At 38.4% G+C, this 15209-nt stretch overlaps 1 protein-coding gene across 2 annotated transcripts in view; it reads left to right on the top strand.

Annotated features, from left to right (window-relative positions):
* ncalda (neurocalcin delta a) overlaps positions 1 to 15209 on the top strand; it is a 63881-nt gene that overhangs the window by 5460 nt on the left and 43212 nt on the right. Inside the window, exons 3-4 of one of the 2 annotated variants that reach the window (XM_072394930.1) lie at positions 8553 to 8747; positions 10397 to 10457. The gene's annotated coding sequence lies outside the window, so the exon portion shown is untranslated. The remainder of the gene's footprint in view (positions 1 to 8552; positions 8748 to 10396; positions 10458 to 15209) is intronic. The other variant, XM_072394928.1, reaches the window with a different exon arrangement.

The following is a 15209-nucleotide window of genomic DNA, read 5'->3' as shown; positions in this document are numbered from 1 at the left end:
ATTGGTGTAGTGGCAGATGATATTTTGGGGGCTGAATTAAGCTCACGTTCACACACAAAATCTCTCTGGTGCATATTTGCTCCTGGACTTAGTGGAAGCAAGCATATAATGTGTGTGGGAATTTGCATAGAATGTGTCATGAGTGAGCTTCGGGCTCATAGTTCGCAGATGAGTGATTGCTGACACTCGGCCTTGTGATTGGTCCGATGCCATTCTGTGACCTGTGAGTCATCATGGCTTCCAATCTGTCAGATGTGATGTATCATACGATTGGAAGAAAATAAATGTGATGGCAGATTTGAGTAAGCTAGTTGCAGTCTGTGGCCCTTCTTCATTTTAGATGCACACTCTCTGATATACAAGCTCTTTCACAACTCCTTCCCTTTTGATCGTCTCTTTTTCAATGTATCACTGTATAGAATGTTGGTAGAAGGCAGAGCTGCATCTCCAAAACATTTATTCAGGGATTTTTTGAAAATGGAGAGAAACTATTTACTGATAGTATAAGTAATAACCAGTCTGCTTGTCTTGATGACATAGCACTCTACAGGCTGCAGCTGTCACACACAATTGTTTGAACTGTTTTGAATAGTTTGAACTGTTGAGCTAAGCTTCTTGATAGTTCTACCATGTCTAGAAAATAGAATAGAATAGCTCCTATTTCAATCCATGTGGTTCATCTTTGCAGATGTTACAGTTACACACTTAGATCGTCATACATTAGCTTTCGATCAGTGCTTCATCCTTTACCGCACCCTTCTGTTGCAATACTTGGAAAACAACTTTGCTCTGTGGCTCAGTCATGTCAGCTGTACACACCAGCTGGTTCTTATAACTCAACTGTGTGTGCGCGTGTGTGTGTGTGTATCTCTGTATTTCTGCTTGTCTGACAACTTTGTTTTGTTAGAATTCATTGATCACTGCGAGTGTCTGACAAAAGTTTCCTTGCTTGTTCAGCTGAGTTATGTCTGCTTGTCATCTGCATTTTACAGTTTCTCCTTTCTAAAATATCCAACTGACAGCTTAAACATAATGTAATGAGAGCAATGTAAGAGTGGTGACACATTTTCTGTGTCATTTACAGAATATTTACAACTAATACCGTACTCATAATCATGTTTAATCAGCTGTCCAATTTGGAAAAATAATAGATTTACAATAAGACATGAAAAAGAAAAGAACTGATTCATTATATTTGAGAATTTGTTAATAAAACAATTATTAATCAAAATAGATGCTCCAAAACAGTGTATGAAAATCAGACTTGATATACACTTGACATGTACTGTCTAGCCATAAAAAGAAGTCGCCACCTGAAAACAAATGATCTGGGATTGCTTCTGGTCAGGTGTGTCCTGCACCCAAGAAATGAGTTCAGTCAACTATCCAAATATACTGAATGTCCTTTTCTTTTTCTTGTCAAATGGTTTATGCATATTCTAAGATGTCAAGGTCAGAATTCTTTGGGCTCAGATTTTTAAAGAGTGCTTCGGAGAACACGTGACATCATTTTCACACATGGATAGGCCATGGTAGAGTCCAGACCTTCACCCAGTGAAAAATGTTTGGGATGTGCTAGAGAAGACTGGTATGACTTTCCCATCATCAATACCAAATTTTTGTGAAAAATGAATGCAATGAAAAAAACGTATAAACTCCTCAGGGTGTTTGTTAGTCATCTCAAATACTGCCAAGAATTGGTTAGACACAAATTAGAATTAGTTGATGAATAGTTTTCCCAAAATGACCTCACATAGGAAATTAGCAACCCTCCTGGTCGCTGCATCGCTTTTATTGTGAAAGATGTGCATGGATACCACATGCAACAGCTAAAATGTAGACATGAAAAGTTTGAGTGTTGTAATTACTTTTTTTTAATATCTGTAGCTCAGAACAGTGGTTAACCTCATAGATTTTCAACTTTTGACTTCATTCCACGGTCACTATTCACTAATAAAAACCATGAAATAGAGTTTTAAGCTTTAGAGAAACCAGGGTTCTGTTGTTGTACTGTATCACATGTCAGATATGAGATCAAAGTGGCAGAAGTTTTCAATAAAGAAAAAAACAACCCAAAACCCTACTGTCCTTTGAATTATATGAAGCATTTGGTAAAAAAAAGACGTGCATGTTTCTCAGAAACTTAAGAAAAGCCAAACTGGGCTAAAAGGAAAGAATACAATCTAGATTTTTTTAAGTGGCTCAAACTGTAATTTTTTACAGTTTTTTACATTTTTTTTCCCCAGGCCAGAAGGAATAAATAAATTCTCCAGCGGGTTCTGAATCTGCCTTAGGGCCTCCCAGTCCAAAAACCTCCACAGGGCTGTGACCTGAAGGCATTCTAATCAGAACCACCTTAGCTGACTCCTTTCAGAGGAGCAGCAGCTCTACTCCGAGCTCCTGTCAGATGGTCCAGCTCCTCACCTCATCTCTAAGGCTAAACCCATCCACTCTCTAAAGAAAACTCAATTAACCCGGTTGTATTCATGATCTCATTCTTTCGGTCACTACCCAAATCTCTTGACTGTAAGTGAGGGTTGGAACAAAGATGGACCAGTAAATCAAAAGTTTTGCCTTTCAGCTCAGCTCCCTCTTAACAACAACAAACTGGTACAGTGCCCCCAATACTGCTGACGAAGCTCTATTCCTTTTGTCCATCACTCTATTCAACTTTCCATCAGTCGTGATCAAGATCTCAACATACTTAAACTCCCTCACTTGAGACAGAGACTCATCCTTGACCCAAAGGGAACATTTCACCTTTATCCATTTGAGAACCATGACCTCGGCTTTAGAGGGGCTGATGTTTATCCCGGCCGATTTGCACTCAGCTGCAAACTGCTCCAGTGCACGCTGAAAGTTATGGCCTGAAGAAGCCAACATAAATACATCGTAAGAAAAAAACTGAAAAGCAACCCTAATGTTTCCAAACAAGACAACCTTCTCTCCTTCACACCTCAAGATCCTGTCTATGAAAACTACTTAGTCTTACTGTTACTGATTATTTATCCAATACTTTAATATTTGGAAGAGGAAAATCAAACCAAATATAGATAAAGTCAGCATTCTTTTATTATATCATATGCAATAACTCTCTTTCACTCACATTTACAGTAAAAAAAAAAAGTAAAGCAAGTACCAGTATTTTTTACTGGGTAAGGTTTTGTGTTACTCAAGAACAATGTTTTGAGCATTTCTGTCTCTAGATTTTATTGACGGAAGCAGTACTATGTGTCAGGCTAAATGTGCTTGTTGTTGCCAATATGTGTATATCACTCAAAAATATTGAAATGCATAAAGGAGTCAAAATATTATAGTAAATATAAATGAAGATATGCAGCATGGAAACAGAGGTTATAGCACCTGTACTAAACTGAAAAGAGCAACATACCTCTTATGTTTCGAAGAACAACGTGAGTTTGAAATCAAGTACTGTATGTTTCTTATGTTTTTGGTCTGTGCTGCAATCATATTTCACTCAAACTACACCGAAGTTCATTTGAATGCAGACTGAAACCCACCTTTGCAGATCATCATGTCCCACATGTTTGTGCACCAACGTTCAGATGACAGCGTTCACACTTCCTTAAATAAACAATGCACAGAGCTACTGAATTAGAGTTTGCTTTAATCAAAGTAAACTGTCAAGTTTTAACGCACCCTCAGAGTAGAAACTAAACAGAAATGGTCTATGAACAATAAATAGGAAAAGTGTTTTTTAAAACTGTAGTATTGGGAGCAGAATCAGTGTCTGAGCTTATTAATATCAACCTTAAAAATTTCATCCTGTGCCTGTTTAATACTTAATTTTCATATTTACACTAACTAAAAGAAACATACCCGCTGACATTTGACATTACATGTGTTAATTTAAACACCCGCACCATTTGATACCTGCACGTGTAAGTGGTGACCCCAGTTGCCAATACACCATGGTTCATCAGAGGATTTTCGGGCTTAAAGAACAGCAGCCATAGCATTTCAATGTCAACCTTTGCTTACTTTGTCTGTGGCTTCAAACTTAAAGGCAGCACAGTAGATTTTGGGTTTCACAATAAACTTGAATATTTCACCAAGAATTGACTAAAAGAAACTTTCATTTGAATTCCACATTAGTCCTAGTCTAATTGATCATCAGACTAGCCTCAGGTAGTTGTTTATTGTTATGACACTTTGCTCTTACAAGGCAGGAAACAATCCACCTCTTTTTTGATAAAGTTAGCATTAGATATGTACAAAAGTTGCTTTATTTCACTTTTACTCTTATGTGGTCTCCAAGCCAAAGCATATAACTGAAAATGACATGTCATAAATGTCATAAAATCATGTAAGTGAAACCACACAAAGAATACAGTACCACACAGTGAAAGGAATAGGTTTCTTATAAGGAAAACAAGGGTCAAACACTTGCTGACAAGTATGTAGTTTTAATCTGAAGTGCTAAAAACTTGACACACCACAAATCTTTTACACACACTTCTCACATTACTCCCTACATTACAGCACCAGTTAGACAGTGACAACCCTGCATTGAGGTCAGATAGATTGTCAGAGGGATGGCATCGGTAGCAGGAAAATTGTTGGATGAGAGCAGTTGCTAAGCTTCGCTGACAGGCTTTGGCATCACATACTGGCTGTTCAGGAGTCCATTGGCATGCTGGGAATTAGCACATGGCTTTCCCCTTAAAACTCTGTAGTGGCTGAAATGCCTCTCCCTAACAGACAAGTGTCTGGGAACTGGGTATAAAGGTGTCTTTAAAGGCTGGGGGATTGTACAGTTACTTTACAGTGTTAAGAATGAGCCCTTGATTGTAAAATGTGAAGTTATTTACTCTCCATGAAGTTCCAGCATTTAAAATCTCAAATACACAAATTAATAATTCTATAATGTGTTCGGAATGAATCAGAAATCCTTGTATTTGTTTCACCACTGCTGTTGAGTCTGATTTTTCTCCTTTAAGTTTTAAGTTTCAAACTTTCAAACTTCAGGAGAATCTTTTTCTCTGATAGATTTCTCTCAATGCTGTGTCACCTTTATTCTAAGAGACAGCCATTTTGTATTTGGAGGTAGATTTAATGACAAGGATGGATAATAAGCTTTATTAATAGTTTTAAATATCTTCTACAAGCCCCCAGAAATTTAATAAAGCTATTAAGATTCTGTCAGAATTTACTCAATAATACACGAAACTCAGTTGAGTTGAGTTGAGTAATACGAGTAATGAAAACCTGTCATGATCGCATCATTCTACATCTCATTTTCTTGTCTTTAATTAGCCAAACCTTCCTTTCAGCAACCTTCCTGGCTCATACAGGTGAACGCGCACACACACGTTTGGCCCACATTTTCTTAATATAATATTCCAGTTTGCCTCCCAGTGGGCAGTAAAGCAACAAGGATGAAAGATTCTTGGAGCGACAGTTTTATGGGTGGAACAGTAATTAGTGGGCTGCAAACCATGACAGCCGCTGTGCTGCAAGTAGGGGAGCATGAGAGAAAGAGAATAAGAGGAGGGGGTTACATGTGGGAGGTAACCACAGCAAATATGGAAGGAAGGCAACATGTTGTTGCGGCCTCAGCCCAGTTTTATTGAGCAGATGAGCGAATGAGCAAGCAAGTGTGTCTCGTCCAGACACCCACACTGCCTGGGAAGTTGTCCAAGGGGATTAGAAATATATTGTTACTTCTTTCTCTGTTTGCCTCTCTGTGCATTATGTTGTTTGTAACACTATTCCACTATATATTCAGTCCTATGATTTTAGATTTGCTTTGGAAAAATCCTTTTTACTTGCTGTATACCATATGAGACTTGCCTGATTTGTTTACATGGGGAGCCACAGACTTTTAATGTGTGCCCACATCTGTTGTATAGTACAGGACCAGCTACTGTTGAGTATGACATTATTTAACTCCATTGAGGTAATGCTCTTCACTAGTAATCACAAAGCTTTGTAATTCAACCTTAATTCACATTTCACTGTTCAGACTTTGTGCAACATCAATATAGATTGTTTCAGAGATGGAATTTGTGAGTCATGTCCTTTGCCACAATAATGTGAAATATTTGTCCTAAACAGTGATCCATATGGAGTCCAGACCTTTCTGTAAATAGCAAGCCACCCGTGTGCAGCCGCAGCATAGGTTGGCAGTATTGATTTGCTTTGTGGTGAATGATTTGTTATTCATTTTCATAAAGTACACCACTTATAAGACTAATTTCCATATGGTTGGGATCATTGTTCCAAGCCATAATGTGAGCAACCATGACCAAAGATTGTCACGGTCCTACAGCACAGCAAACAAGCGACCACGTCGCAGGAATAGAACACTGACAATTTTCAAAAGGAAATGCAGAGACCAACAGCCGAGCTTTATGACAGTAAAATTAAATCTAGCTGCACGCTACTAAGTATGTTAAAGTACTCGAATAGTGGAATAGTGTGATTTTTATGTGGAGCTGTTAGTCGCGGAGCTATTTGGTTATTGATCGTTTTATATTCATGAATTTAACAGCAGTAGATTCGTGATGAAATGTTAATCCATTGAATTAGACAATCGTACTGCTCATTTGGTACAGCCACTGACATTTCCTGTATTTCATATTTTGTATGAATGCAAACCCATACTCTCAAACGCATACAGAAAAGAGTTTTTAATGTTTGTTCTCTACAACTCATACAGTGCTGTAGCTTTTACACCTGATTCTGCTGCTTCTTTCTAAGTTACAATTTGCACGAAACATGTTGCCATGGCACCCGTGAAAGGCTGAGGTTTCCCTGGTGTGACATTTTGTTCAAAGAATGCATGAGCTCTCCAGACTCTGTGCCTGTCAGTATCTTGGTGCATTTATTTCCTTTATGTCTCTCTCTCTCTCAGACTGAAGCAATATGTCTCCACAGGGGAGTTATAACTTCCTCAAAGGTTTTCAGAAACTGAAAAACAGCAAACTGTAATCTTTACAAGAACCGAAAAGGATAAAATTGACAGGATTCACTGCTAATTGTAGGTGCTATTGGCCTCCTTGAATGGCTGTAAAATGATGTAATGCTGTTGAATCTGATCTCTTGAAAATAAAAGCTGGACTCCATCAGGGAACTTTAGTTCTATTTTTAGATGTCTTGTAGCCCCCCCCCCCCCCAAAGTGATTTTGTTATTGAGCCAGAAGTTGCATTCCTTATATGGTTATCAGACAGGCCAACTACGAGGTCATTAGTTTTTATTTTAGCCACAAATGGTGTGTGAAATATGCTCAAGCATAGGACCGTCTGTGGTTTCTACCGTCGTACAGTAAGTTTGTGAGTGAAGTGGTTCTGTTTCCACTCATGGGACTATAAAAATTGCCCAGAGCTGAACCAGCTCTCACAAAACCAAGGAACATCATTCTTCCTGATTTGAAAGCATCAATGGGTTGAGGGGATTGTTGTTGGAATGTGTTTTGATGAACAGACTGTTATCCATGGTACAAATCATAGATATTTTATCTTTACTTTTTTTGTCCCTCTGTGTTTGATTGCAAGGTGGTAAAGAAAAGTTGGATTATTACAAATTATTAGGCTGTTTATCACTCCAAATACTGCAGTAGTGAATCTCCCTTACATAATATAACCCAAAACCAGACCCCTCTGGTGGAGTATTCAGGCATCAACTAAACTAACTTGTTTTCTTTACTGTTGACCAATCTTATATTATTTTTTCCAGCTAATCACTTTTTTGTTGAATGTCTAAAAGCATTCCAAAATCCAAAGGTGTCTTTTTTTTATGAGTTATTTAATTTGCCATTGTATATAACAAAAAGTAATAGCTGATCCTGACCTACAACTCAACCTTGTGTCTGGATACATCCTGTGTAGACACATGAGAAACTGAAACAGCTGCTCCTCTGCAAACATGTTGCTCCTGCTGCTCCTCCTGGATAAACCGAGAGCTAATCTTGCAACATTTTGTGCTGCGTACATTTGAATGATGCTATTTTGTCTTTTTTTCCCTGTAATTTTACAGTGACTTAAAACATTTGTGTTTGTGAGAGCGGTTACTAACTACTTTGTATTTGTTAAGAATAGAATAACACTCACCCTATTGCACACATCAGAGTTGTCAGTTTGCCTGCAGAGTTTGTGGCTAGTATGCTCTGTTGTCAAAGGAGTCAGGAGGGTTGTGTTATGAAGGGTTATGTGTTATGAGGGTTATGAAAGAGCCCAGGGAATTGGAAGGACAGGAACCTCAGCAGCTAGAACATGGAAGGTAGCTTTCCTCATGCTTTCTCCTGCTCCAGGTGTCATGGTTGGACTTGCCTGTGGTGCTTTGGTTTTGTTCTGAGTTCCAGGCGGGGCTGAGCAGGTATCCAGGAAGTCTCGGGCGGATTCTGGACTGCTCCTGCCAGCACACCTGCTGCTCGTCCGTGCTCATTTAGAGCTGGCTTCTTAAGGAACTGCAGGCGCTCCAGTATTTGCCAGATTATCTCACAGTCTCTATGGTAATCAGGCTGACCAGTGTTCCTCAGTGCTCATAGAAATCCTTCTTTGTCTAACTTTGTCTCTACCTGTGTTCCCAGTGCAACCTTGCTTCTCCCGAGATCTCTGGATATCTTCTCCGACTCCATTTCTGTGTCTGGATTGACAAACCTGCATTCCATTCTGCCTCCTCACTTTGTACCTGCCTGCTCACCCTGCCGCTATCTCGGACAAACCACCCCACAGCCTGCATCACTCCCTTACCCCTCCTGCGTTGGATCCCTCCTGGAAACATAGTAAGCCCTCACTGAGCGACAGATATCTCATTTGAATTCACCTTGGACTAAAACTAACTGTTACCCCTCTCCTCTTAGATAGAGATATCACTGGACTGGATTCTCTATGGACCTACCTTGTACCATTACTACTAATAAACCAGTTTCTCTTTCCATATCCCCCTGTGTCAGTCTGCTTTTGGGTCCCGCCTTGTGTGGATTGGCTATTTCATAGCCGTGACACCCGGTTCCCAACAGGAACATTCTTTAGTACTTCAGCTTACATTAGTGCAGCTGAGGCAAACCACTCATACTATATATAGCACATCCTATAGCTTGGTATAATTAAATTACTCTTTTATGTAGTAAAAGCACTATAATTAAGTGAATAAATCTACTATAGTTTTTTAAATATTTCTCTTCCATTTGATGCTCAATGCACTATGTGGTCATGACATTAAATCTTAATTGGCTTTTAAATCTTTAAAGTAGAATAAAACATTGTGCTATGCCTGTTAGAATGTTTTTTTTCTGTTATCCTGTATAAATATGTACATATCACATTACAAACTTAATAGGTTAAGATTGCAGGTGTGTAAGTTTAGATTTTTGTGTGGGCTAGTCTACAGCTGTCTGAATAAAATGCTAAAAGTGTTTCAATAGATTAATTAAAGAATATATAAGAAAAGTTATTGATTTGATAAGTGTAGATAGTTATACATTCACATTCTCATTCAATGAGAGTTTGTATTTGAAACGTTTTTGTTTGGGGATTAGATTCCAATGCGTTTCTTTGCAGGGTGATGGCATGAATTAAGGAAGGGGATAAGATAGGAGCATCCCATGAAGTTAAGATGCTGTTGGTAGATGAGCAGAGACTTCTGATAAGGCTCCTATGATATCAGAAAGAGGTTGAGATGAGGAGGAGATGGGTTGCATGAAAATCCGCTTGGAAGGGAAATATCAGAACAAAATAGATTTTTAAATAATTAGAATCATACTGATTGGCACAAAATCTTGTAGCCAAAAAGACTATTAGACCAAAGTCATTACGACAGAATTTAGAATGAGGTGAGTTTGAGAGCATGGGAAAACAGAAGTGACAAAGTGCAGCAGGAGGAAAAACCCAAACACCAGAAATTAAGGCCAGAAGAGAGGAAAATGGATCTTCCTGAATGAACTTGCGCATAAGCTTTATACTGTATGTTGGACACTTAGGTTTTCAGCCCGAAACACACATCGTTATATAAATGTCTCAGTGAATGGATAACCTTCACAACACAACCCCAACCCCCACTCCCTACAGTTTGTGTTCAGTGCTTATTAGTATTGTTAGCATGTTAAGCTGAGATAGTTTGAGAACTATTGCACCTCTGATCAAAAGTGGTCACTCACTACCTATGTGGAAGCACATCATTATATCATGTATAAACTGTCTCACAGAGAAGATTTTACAACCAGGTGGAAACAGCCTCTGACATTTACACCCCCTTTACATGTATTGTGTCAGGCCTGCAGAAGGATCAAAGTCAGCAAGGTTTCTCTTTGTAACTTCCACGTGATGGCCTATTGATATGATGCACTCAGTATTAATATGCCAAAGATTTCTGAGCATAGCTGTAAGCTCTTAGACTTGTTTACCTGTTTGAATATTTTTCCTTTTTTTACAGGTTTGAGTGTGCAGTTTGAAACACAGAGTTTACCCTGTTAGCCAAGAAGAAGACACCAAAGGTTTGCTCAAAAAAAAAAATCTGTTTTCTATCTGACTTGAAAATTACACCAGAAAGCACTTCAGGCTTAACTGATAACCTTTGGGGGTTACGTCTCATTTGAGTTGGTACCAGTGTTCTTTCCGCATTTGAACCATTCATGTTTAGACTTACATAAGGTGCTACGAAGAACATCATGACACATTAAGAAAAGTTTAAAAATGGTGTTGTTTGTCATGTTTTGCTTTATTTAGTTAAGCAGATGTTCATATAGTTGTGCCAAAACAACTGTCACCTTAAAAGCTCAGAGATTCTGAAAATGATGTGGTTATGTGAAATGATAAATACTCAGTGGGAGAGACCTAATGCTGTCTAGATAATGATAAATTTGTCATATCTATTGTGAATGATTCTATTTATCAGCTTACAAGTTGCAGAAAATAATTTAAAGCTGTAGAACTGTATAAAGATCATTGTCCTCTCCCTCATAAAAGGTGGTGTGCAGTGTCCCCTTTAAACAATGAAATGTCAGGTGGTCAATCTGCAGTGCATAAGTCCTGTTGTTTTTAGTCAGTGTTGTTTCCCATGACTCTGAGATGAGCCAGAGGAAACCCAATGTGATTTCCACACTGTTCCCAGGCCCCCAGATCCCACCAAGCTCAAGCTATTGCACATAGTCACACATACACACACGTGCACACTCATAAGTCAGGGACAAGTATGTGTGTGTCTGTTACGAACATTAAAAGAGATAAATGGCCTGAACATTCTTTTCTCTTTGATACACACATATTTTCTCTCTTAACCATAAACACACATACAGGCATGCAAGGCACTTACAGCAATAGACAGCTGCAATTCGTCCAGCTGAGAGGTCCACTGCATTAAGCAAGAGCTTACTGCAACTGGGCCTCACGCTCACACTTTAAGCCCCTTCGAGTCAGTGGGAACCTATGAATTATCCCTAAGATAATAATCACTGAGCTGAGAGCTAACATAAAGGAGACTTTAATATTAATTGTATGCAGTTTACAGTTCCATTTACTGTTAATTTGGTGTCAGTGGATCTGCTGTTTTGGAAAGAAAAAGGTAAATTAAGCTCCCGTGTGAAAGTTTTTAATAAATAACATTTGACTGAGATTAGCTTGTCTAACTGGGGCTTAGAATGTGTGTGTATGTACAGCTAAATTTGATTAAAGCACAATACAAGTTGCTTCTGTTTTTTTATGATTTTGCAGGTATGGGCAGGAGATTAACAGGCTGTCACAACTGAATAGCATTCAACGCACTCACAATTGCATGAAGGTGCAATTAAGTTTTATTATTCATACTATATTCTGTAGTAGTCTGGAACACATGTGGCCACATTCTTATGACAGTGTAAACTCAAATTCTTCCTAGACCATGGTGAAGGTCCAAACTCAATGAATTCATAATTCACAGAAAAGCTCTCACTCTACTTTTGTTACAGTGAAAGTGACCATAACAGCTGTGAACACTTCCATTACGTCTTGTAGCTCCTAGGTGTTGGCATTAACTTCTTACGTTGGACATTTACAGCTGAGTTGTAGTAATAAAATTTAAAAAAAACAAAGTTAAAATTGACATGGAGTGCTGGCACTATGGAGAAATATGTCGGAGCACATCACAAAGTGCACAAAGCCCACAAATGTTTTGCAGGCGGTGGAGTTACATTTTATAAAGAGAAGGGTGTTTTTTCTTTCTCCATGTTTCTGCACAGAGACTGTAGAATGAAAACTGAAGGTGCTCAGAAAGCTTCAGTTTGATCATGAAATCAGTTTATGTATATCTTCATTTTATGCTCATTTTGCTTCTCTTTCATATCAGGTCTATTACATTATAAATCTTTGCGAAAATGTTTGTCTGAATCTGCTATGACTCAGGTCAATGTACTACTTTGTTATTGTCAGACTCTATGATGAATGCAATCTGCAGAAACATTACGAGAGCTGCTACTAATGTCCTGTTTGTAGCCCACAGCTGACTGTATGATGAAGGCTTTGTGTTTATTTGCATGGAGACATGGGAAATGACATTGAATCATAAGTGATCACTCAAGACGCATGTGGATCAGATTTTAACCCAGGTGTAAAGTGGCTCACTTAGAGATTCCTTTTTGTGATTGGAAAAGCCAAGATGCCTGTCTAAACCAGATGTAACCATCTTAACAGAAGGAAGTTAGTAAAGAGGGCCAGACAGTTAAACTCGTCCCTCATTTTCCTCAAATTCCAGTCTTATTTTATGTCAAATGATCAACTATGATAGAAGTGTGTTGGAGCCTCACAAATGGATCAGTTTAGTATGTATAACTTATATATTGTATACACATCTTAATATGACATTGCTAATATTTTGTTTATAAAGATCATCTGGTCTCATTTTACAAGCAAATCTAGACAAAGAAAATATGTTTGGCTACCTTATATCACCTTTTATGTGTGAATGTAATGCATAAAGTTGAAAAATGCCCCTGTGACTCATTAGAAATTCTTGGCTGATCAAAGTAAAAGTGCCACATCTACTGCTGTGACCTGGTTTAGTATGACATTTGACAGGGGAACTGCATCTGTCCATTCTTTCCACCATAGTGGCCTTCAATATGCATAGACAGTGGCTCTATTTCAATGTAAGTTTTATTGATGCAGGTGTAGAACTATCTGTATGTATGAGTTAGTTCAATATACATGTATTTTTTTGTGTATGTATGTCTCAGTAATAGAGCAGGGGACAAAAATATGACTCATAAGGGAGGTGGCGACGTGTCTCTTTTTGCTCCGGAGTTTCAACCTGCTGCTCTCTGATAAGACAGAGATTAACCAGACCTGGTTAATCCTCCCCCTGCATCCAGCCAGCCATCTGCCATAAAAAAAAAGGGATGGGAAAGACTGACCATAATTCTTCTCTTCTGTCTTCTGTTTATAGTTCTTGAATCACTACGGATGGAGTGGGTTGCATTGCTGTTGAGTAACTCTTGAGACAGTTTGCTGGTTGTATAACAAACCTTTTTTACTCTCTCTCCCAATTTCCTGTTTCTTTACAGCCCACCTCATCAGCTATAAATGGAATAGATCAAATTCTGTAAATAATGTTCTCACAATATAATGTGACTCTAATTAATGAATAAAACTGCCAAGATAGATGAAGTTGTAATATTACTTAGACTCTCCTAGGATGAATACATTTGTTGATAACTATATATAGTATTGTACATTAAAATTACTTTTGAGGTGTTAGAATTGTATGACTGGAATGTTGATAGTCAGCATTGCATTTGTGAAAGCAAATAAAACTAGCTAGAAAATATGATGAAATAGTGATTCTGGCCAAGGGTTTGGTGTGATGTTGCATCATTACAGTTCCAAATCAAGTTATTCATGAGAGTGATTCTACAGTCACAGAAGATCAGTTAACATAATCTGTGGCAGCAGGATAGTATAAGATAGAAGGTTTTGTCCCAGGTTTTGTCCCAGAGATGCAGTCTAAAGACCCTTGAGGATTAATAGAATTTGTCTGTGATATATGTTGTTTGAGTTCACTGCTTTTTCAGAGTGGCAGCTCTTGCAGGGTTTTCAGAGGCTTATTTGGACCTATCCCAGCTGTCACAGGGCAGGAGGCAAAGTTCACTCTGGACAGGTCACCATTCTACCACAAGGCCATAGACTCACCCACAATTGTCAAATTTATGGTCTGTTACTTTTCTCTGGCTCTGGGACTCAGATGGTGACCACCCTACAGGGGCTTTTCAGTTTTACCAGGGGCAGTGTTGTGTAATAGCTTAGAGATTTTTCTGCAATTTGTTGCTGACCTAGGTCAGTGGCATACAGATACCAACTTGCTCGGGGTATTATGCACTTTTGCTAAAGATAGGTAAGTATTGGAAATCAGTTTATTCGTTGACTAATGTTAGCAGACAAGATGGTGCCTGCCTGGTAAACTTTGTGTTGATGTGGAATTTTGACTAAAGGTAATCATTTACCTACAACTGCAGAGCAGTTGGAAGGATTGCTTAACCTGTAAGTGCATGCTGGTAATTTTTTTTTACACGATGTCCAACTCGTTTGAAAACTGAATATGATAATAGATGTTTCAAATTGCTAAGTTTAACACTGCACTGTGAACATGCTTTGGAGTACTAATTGCAGGGCTGTGGTCTATTGACTGTTACTGTTTTCTAAATCTTGTTCCTTTGCGAGTACACTATGTGTATATATATATGGAATGAACTGATTTTCTGCTCATGTTCATACACTATTCATAACAGCTGCTGCTGTTTTGACTACCAGAAAACCTCAGCTTCAGTCATCATATTACCAGGAAACAGCATTTCCAACTCACCGACGCTCTGTCTACCATTTTGTCTAACATGATGAAAATGTGATGGAAAGCAGAAACAGTTTAATTCCAATGTATCTCAAAGGGGTTCTTTTTTTCTTACATTTTTGTCAACTTAAGAGACTGTTTTTTCTTTTAATGTGCTCTTTTTATTATGAATCACCGTGTATTGACATAACCCGTTTTGCTATTACACAACAACATAGAGCTCTAAGATGCTGTCGTCATGTGTTTTTGGCTCTGTGTGGTATATTGGATCAGCCTGTTAAGCGAGGTGCATCGGCTCGCCCACCGCATGTAGCACAGTTACATAACGCACAAGAAGGAGATTTGTCTATTCATTTCAGTGATTTGTGAATTTAATCTGTTGTACTGATGGAAGCTGTGTGATCAGTTGAAATCGGGCTGCTGTTTGTGCTCT

This window comes from Leuresthes tenuis, unplaced genomic scaffold (assembly GCF_036924035.1).
Source record: "Leuresthes tenuis unplaced genomic scaffold, fLeuTen1.0.hap1 SCAF_10, whole genome shotgun sequence".
NCBI classification, from domain to species: domain Eukaryota; kingdom Metazoa; phylum Chordata; class Actinopteri; order Atheriniformes; family Atherinopsidae; genus Leuresthes; species Leuresthes tenuis.
Note: the sequence above shows the minus strand (reverse complement) of the source record. Positions and strands in the feature narration are given on the sequence as shown.